The sequence below is a fragment of the Amphiprion ocellaris genome, chromosome 14, assembly GCF_022539595.1.
Source record: "Amphiprion ocellaris isolate individual 3 ecotype Okinawa chromosome 14, ASM2253959v1, whole genome shotgun sequence".
NCBI lineage: Eukaryota > Metazoa > Chordata > Actinopteri > Pomacentridae > Amphiprion > Amphiprion ocellaris.
Genome location: NC_072779.1, coordinates 1,537,765 through 1,545,614, shown reverse-complemented (window position 1 = coordinate 1,545,614; position 7,850 = coordinate 1,537,765).

Here is a 7,850-nt window from a genome sequence, read left to right as displayed (position 1 = left end):
ATCGGAGGCTGACAAACCAAGCGATAGTCACCTCCCCTCGAAAAGAGCCAGGGGTAGCGTGAGGTTCACGGTGTTCAAAGCACCACTCTCCTCCTTCAATATTTTTGATGCCAACATACCTCCTGCTATGACAGAAAACACAGAAATCACTATAATGAAGTCTTCACATACATGACTACAGTCTTTAAATCACACTGCAGGTGATTCAGGGGGTTTCCTTATGAGTATAAACTGTACTTCAGCTTTAATTTATTACCTGGATCAATTATCTCATCCCATGGTTTAATAGGGAACTGATATTTAAAGGAATGTTATAAAAAGTACCATTTTCTCACATGATAAATATTCATATTAGTCAACCAAATGTGAGCCTAATCCCTCTGGTTCACTTAGTCTTTTCTTTTTTTTTTATAGATATATTTTTTTGTTTCATCTATGGCTATGTGTGGTTTTTCATCGTGATTTCACAATATTTCAAGTAATTGCATGCATGTTCTCTTGGGAACAAGGTAAAAAGGGCACTATTCTCCCCAAATTGCCAGAGAGTTTTAGCATTTTGAAAAAAAAATGCTTTTAAGTAATTTGTGTTGAAAAAAAAAGAAAGATTCATTTTTTTTTCTTCAAACTACTACAGGTTGGTTTAACTCAGAGCTCTTGATGCAAGAACGGACAGAGGACATGATGAGAACCTTAAAAAGATTCATATCTGGGTTTTTCATATTTTTTTGGTGGATGAGGGGAAGTAAGAAGTGCATTTATTTTTCTCTTTATAGAATAAAATGTTTGTTTTCAACAAGACGGGGTATAAATTCACAAAATCATAAAAGTTAATGATACCACTTCATTATAATCACCCAATCACTACATGGATTTATGCAAGGATGGTTAGAAGGAGGGCTGCACAGTGGTGTAGTGGTTAGTACTTTCACCTTGCAGCAAGAAGGTCCCTGGTTTGCGTCCCGGCTTTCCCGGGATCTTTCTGCATGGAGTTTGCATGTTCTCCCTGTGCATGCGTGGCTTTTCTCCGGGTACTCCGGCTTCCTCCCACAGTCCAAAAATATGCTGAGGTTAATTGATCATTCTAAATTGCCCGTAGGTGTGAATGTGAGAGTGATTCCTTATTATCAGGTTGTCCCAATAGCTCTCTGAAACATCTACAGCTGATCCAAAACGCTGCATCCAGAGTACTGACGGGAGTTAGCAAGAGAGATCATATTTCTCCTATATTGGTTTCTCTTCATTGGCTCCCTGTTAAATCTAGAATAGAATTCAAAATCCTTCTTCTGACATATAAAGCTCTTAACAACCAATCTCCGTCATATCTTAAAGACCTGATAGTACCATATTACCCTAGCAGAACTCTTCGCTCTCAGACTGCAGGCTTACTTGTTGTTCCTAGAATCTCTAAAAGTAGAATGGGAGGCAGAGCCTTCAGTTATCAGCTCCTCTCCTGTGGAACCAGCTCCCAGTTTGGGTTCGGGAGGCGGACACCCTCTCTATTTTTAAGACCAGGCTTAAAACCTTCCTTTTCGACAAAGCTTATAGTTAGGGCTGACTGGGTGACCCTGACGGGGTGAGCTGGTGTTTTCATTTGCACAACTGACTTCCCCTCTTGACGTCCCTTTAGTTTGCCCCTAGTTATGCTGCTATAGGCCTAGGCTGCTGGGGAACCTCTCTGGATGCACTGAGCCCTTCTCTAACTACCTATGTATTTACTATATATACCATTATTGCATTACATTCACACTGTTTCTTTCTGTGTCCTTTCTCCGAGTGTCCCTGGTCCCAGAGCTGGATGCTGGATGCTTCAGATGTGTGGCTGTGTTTTATGGTCCTTGTGTCCCACCCCCCCACCTCTCTATCTCTACCCCTCTATCTGTATCCCTCTATCTCTATCTCTACCCCTCTATCTCTACCTCTCTACTTCTTCTGTCCCTCTCAACCCGCCCGGCCAGCAGGCAGATGGGTCCCCCCACATTAGAGCCGGGTTCTGCTCGAGGTTTTTTTCCCTGTTAAAAGGGTGTTTTCCTTGCCACTGTCGCCTTTTGGCTTGCTCTGGGGGTCAGGCATATGGGTTCTGTAAAGCGTCTCGAGACAATTTGACTGTAATTGGCGCTATATAAATAAAATTGAATTGAATTGAATTGAAATTGAATTGATTGTTTGTCTCTGTATGTAGCCCTGTGACAGACTGGTGACCTGTCTAGGGTGTCCCCTGCCTTCACCTGAGTCAGCTGGGATAGACTCCAGCCCCCCCATGACCCTAGTGAGGATTAAGCGGTGTATAGATGATGGATGGATGGATGGATGGATGGTTAGAAGGACCGAGCTGAAAATCTATTTTTTCTAAAGTATATTATATATTCATCCCCTCTTTAATATTTAAGGACAGGTTGGTATAGTTATTCTATTACTTTATTGATTTTAATAAAACATTGTTGACCTCAACCCTCCCAATTAGCATGTTTTAAAAATAAAAAAAAAATAGAAAGCACTGATTCTCTGACTCATAGAAGAGAACATTTGCACATACCTTCAGTGTGAAATTCAGGATGGAGAAAAAAAAATAGCAATTCTGTTCTAAAATAGGCAAAATTGGTAAATTTGGCAATCACTGTGTGAGAGCTGTAACATCACAGTTGGTGACTGTTGTCACCGCAAACGTTTGTGTTGTCGTGTTTGGGAACCAGTTCCATGCAATCAGGATTCAGGCGGTCGTTCGCTGTGTGTTCAGGCTCTCTGCTGGGGCTATAAATAGTAAGTAAATAAAAAATAAATACATACACCATGCCTTGCTTTTAGCTGATCTGAGCTGACGACGTCAAATCAAGAATCAAGACTGAGCGTAGACAGAAACTGCAGTGTGACTTTCTATCATGTGTTTGGTCTCTTTTTCTGTGGCAGAATTACAATCTGAAATCTGAATCACACACTTATATGATCACATGATTAATTGTACATACTATATGACTCCCTGGAACCATTTCAACTCAAGGCTGACCTCACAAACAGTTATTTTAGCTCTGATATTATTGTGAAAGTTTTAAACGGAGGTGGTGGTTCTGTAAGACGAGCTGGATAATTGGTATTGACTACGACAGTGCTCCTTTCAAACAGCAGAGTCACCAAATGATGCTCAGCTTCTCTGCTCAGGAGAAAGGGGGACATTGATTCCAGACAGACACATAGCAGTGGTGGTTTCTGAAATAAGGGATATTGTTATTGATGTTGAGGTTTCAATGTTTATTGTTCAGTTCCAGATTTACCTAATGTCAGTGAACGTGCCATGTTTAGTTAGCTCACCTCTGATTGGCTGAGAGTCAGCAGTAGAGAGAGCTGGGAATGGCAGCTAATTCTGGAGCTAAGTTATGGGGTTTTTCTAGTTATTCTGGTGTTGGCTACGGCCCACAGTAGAACCCTCTGTGCTCATTTTGCTTTGTTTTTGGTCATTTTCAGTCCGTTTTGTGGACATTTTAGGTTTGTGGTTATTTTGTACATTTTTGTGACCGTTTTAGTCTGTTTGTAAAAATTTGAGGTCTTTTTGTGGTCATTTTGCAATTTTTTGCAGTTATTTTGTGTCGCTCGTCATTTTGTGTCTTTATATGATAATTGTCTGTCTCACTGAGTCATTTTGTGTGTTTTTGTGGTCATGTTGTGTCTTTTTGTGGTTGTTTTGTGTGTCTTCGTGCTTATTTTGCTTCTTTTTTGATCATTTTCAGACTGTTTTGTGGGCATTATGGGTCTTTTTGTTGTCATTTTGTGCCTTTCTGTGGGCATTTGCAGTCTGTTTCTGGTCATTTTGCAACTTTTTGTATTCAATAAACCAGCAGAGAAGCAGATAAAGTCTCACTCATTCATCACAGAGGGTCACTACAATATGTTGACCTGTTTTTACAACTTGACCCATGTTGGTCGGTGTTTCTTCCTGTTCCCAGCGTTTTATTCTATCTAATTTCACTTCCATGGAGATGCTTTCCTTTTCTTCCAAGCATCAGAAGAGTCTGACTTACGCTGGGAGCCATAATGAAGGACAAAAAGTTAGTGAATGTAGCACAATCCAAGGTGGAGTACAACCAGAGAATGGAAACAAAGCCGTCTGATAGCACCACGTGACGACGTATTCATCCGCTCCGCTCATCAACTAGTTCCACGTAACCAGTTCTGACGTAACAGTGAAATGATGTAGGTTGATGACGTCGTAAACCGAGGACCTCCTGTATTGTCAAAACCGATCACAATTGTGTTTAGTTGATGTAAAAACAACAAAGACAAAGAACAAATGTTGTGCATTTATCTGCTAAATGACACAATTTATCTGAAAGTCAAACCATTATCTTTATCAGATCACCCTGATTCAGTCATGCTGAGTAGTTTCATCGCTGTCAATGTGGCTTCTTGATTACCAAATACTGGATGTCAGAAGTGCAGTTTAACATCCCGCTGGGGTACTTCTGGTGGTCCCTGTTGATTTACTAACGTCCTTCCCGGTCTTAAGAAGGCCGAGCGTTCTCTTAATGGACTCTTTGTACCTGCTGACCCACAGCGGTTCCCCTGCTCAGGAATCACAACTGATCTTTCATGTTTTACGTGGTGGTTAGCGTTAAAATTGAGATATCGATCTGTGCAAGTGGGTTTCAGGAAAAAAGGGAAAGAGAGAAAGAAAAATGGACCTCTCACAATATTTTCATGGACATAAAAGGCTACTGTGCTTTAGCTGAGTGTGTGGCCTCGTCTGAATGGCCGGGGACCAAAATATATGAGAGATGTGTTTGCTGAATACAAGCCTGGAAGGTCTGCAGGGACCGGTCAGTTAGTGGCACCTGGAGTTCACATGAAGCCCAGAGGAGTGACATTTAGTCTTTATGCTGCCCGCTGATGGAACAACCTCCCTTTAGAACTAAGATTTGCCCCAAATGGAGCCATTTTGAAGCTGAAGACGGTTCTTTCTTCCACTGCTTTTAAGTAATCAGTTTTATTATAAAGACTGGTCTTAGCTGCCTGTACTTTTATTAAACTTGTGTGCACTTTTATTCACTTGGAATAAATTCATTTCTTTTCCAATTTACTGCATGCTTTATCTTTTACATGCTTTTATTTTGTCACCATTTGTTTTTTCCCCACTGTTGTAGTCAGTCAATTTTGATTATTCTAGAAAATCCGCATGCACTTAATTCAACTTGTCTGTACTGATTTAGATGTATTCAATTCATTTCATTTGATGTTATTCTGCTGTATGTTGTTTTAGCTTGTTTAATTTATCTATTTTATTTTATTTCTACCTTTGCCGGTAAAGCACTTTGAACAAACTCAGTGTCTTCTAGGATGCTGTATAAAATTTTAAAAAAGAAAAAAGAAAGGAACCTGTCTGGCAACACGAGTCCAAACTGCAGCTTACAACAGGCTGCTTATCGCTAGTTGGATTCTGCCTCTGCCTAGTTTTCAGGGGGAATTAGCAGAAGAAGAAATTGTTAGCCATTTTCTGGTCTTTTTTCATTTTCCCCACAGACAGGAAAAACTAAATCGATCCTTCAGCTGTTTCCATCAGAACTTCATAAAAGGTCCTTGACACATTCCAGCTGTACATGGAGACATACAATAATGTAGTGCAGTCTTTTTCAACAAAACAAGGCCTTCACTGATCAATATTTTTCTCAGTTTTTATCCTTAGACAATAAAAGTCAAGGTGGCATGCAGCACGCTGGGGTAAAATGCCGAGGACAGACTTCTGATTTTATCAATATCTACCTGTTAATACAGAAAACCAGACCTGCAGAGGGAGAATGACATTCCTCAAGATGTTTTATTTCAGTGCTTGTCAGCCGCTTATATCTGCCAAACAGCATCAGAAGCGTAGGATGGGTGAGTAAGTCGCATGAAATTATTTTCCGTCACTCTTTTTTTTTTTGTCTTTTTGATGTTCGGCGGTGTGCAACTTCCCTCTGAACTCTGTAACCGGAGACGACACACCTGCTGCCAGCCCAACTGAAGAACTTAAAAGGAAAAAAAAATCCAACCCTCAGATAATGTTATTACAAAATTTTAAATCTAAAAAGAAGTTACAGCTCTTTGATACGGGAAGGTCTGACAGCTGAGCGTGACCTCTGTCTTTGATGATTACCTCAGAAATACCTGGGTGCAGTGTCACATCATTATCAGTTTGTGGCTTTGTTACGCAGCTTATAGACAGACGTGGTGTTTTCCATTGAGGAACAAGGCAGATTTAAAATGAGCATGAGTGAGATTTTCTTAATATGACCCAAACTGGGTCTGGATGATGACTGTTTGACAGGTCGGTTCCAACCAAAAAGGCTCTGTTTGCTTTAGTCTGAGAGGAAGGGCTATCTGGCAGGAATATTAGCTTTGACTGGCAGGTGATGAAGTTCTGATGCTGATACAGAACTGGGATTTCTGCCATTATACAACTGCTATTCATCCCTAACGGGGTGATATCAGACCTTCAGTCCATTTGGTCGATTATAAATCAAATATACAGATGTTTGATTACTACGAACCATGTTTCACCGCAGCATGAAAATTGTCCGGATAAATCATAACACTGATCACAGAATGTAATTTTTTTTTTGCTGTTTTTAAAGCAGTTATAAGTGCAGATTGATCAAAGTGTGCTTTGGGAATTAATTGGCAGCAATGTTGATCATTATACCGGCGTTCAAAGAGAGTGCAGTATGTAGGAATCTGACGTTTCAGAAAGGCACGTTATATTAAAGGTAGAGAGTGGATTTGGAGAAGGATTGTTGATGTTGTTTGACAGCAAATGAGATGTGATTTAAATAAAAAAACTGTTTGTGGTGTATGTGCAGCACTTCATAACACGTGACACTACATTATCAGCACTAGAGGTTATGTTTTGCATGTTTTTGTGATTGTGATTTCTGTGCGGAGTTCAAACTGGAGCAGAGAAGAAAATGTCACATTCTGTTACCGTCACTGGATGATCTAACCTTCATGTTGACAATCATCACTGGTGATAAAAAGTGGTTTGTGGCTACCATCAAGAGAAGAAACAACAGTTTTAACAACAAAAGAACCCTCAGTATCCAATACAAGGGGTCCTCGGTTTACGACGTCATCAACCTACATCATTTCACTGTTACGTCTGAACTGGTTATGTGGAACTAGTTGACGAGCAGAGTGGATGAATACATCATCATGGTGCTATCAGACGGCTTTGTTTCCATTCTCTGGTTGTACACCACCATGGATTGTGCTACATTCACTAACTTTCTGTCCTTCATTATGGCTCCCAGCATAAGTCAGACTCTTCTGATGCTTGGAAGAAAAGGAAAGCCGTCTCCATGGAAGTGAAATTAGACAGAATAAAATACTGGGAACAGGAAGAAACACCGACCAACATGGGTCAAGTTATAAAAACAGGTCAACATATTGTAGTGACCTTCTGTGATGAATGAGTGAGACTTTATTCATGTTACTTTTAAGGCCCTTCTCCTTAGCAACATATCCATCGGTGCACTTTAAGATCCTGGGGTGGAGGTCTTTTGTCTGCTCCCGAAGCCCGGCTGAAGATTATAGGGGACAGAGAATCACAGGTGGGACCCCAAGGCTCTGGAGGAAATCAGGTCATCTGAGTCTGTTGTTACTATTACTATTACTATAATGTAATGTAAATGCACCCAAGTCTTGTTGTTTTGCTTCTTATTTACAGAGCCAAGACTTAGATTCATACTGAAGCAAAGCTAACAAATATTATATTAATATTGTGTTCCCAAAATGGGAATTTGCAATGCTTTCATGGCTGAAATGGTATCAAAAAGCCTTAAATTGTGTCAGCTCTTGTAGAACCTGCTTATATCTTCAGCTGAAAGTAACAG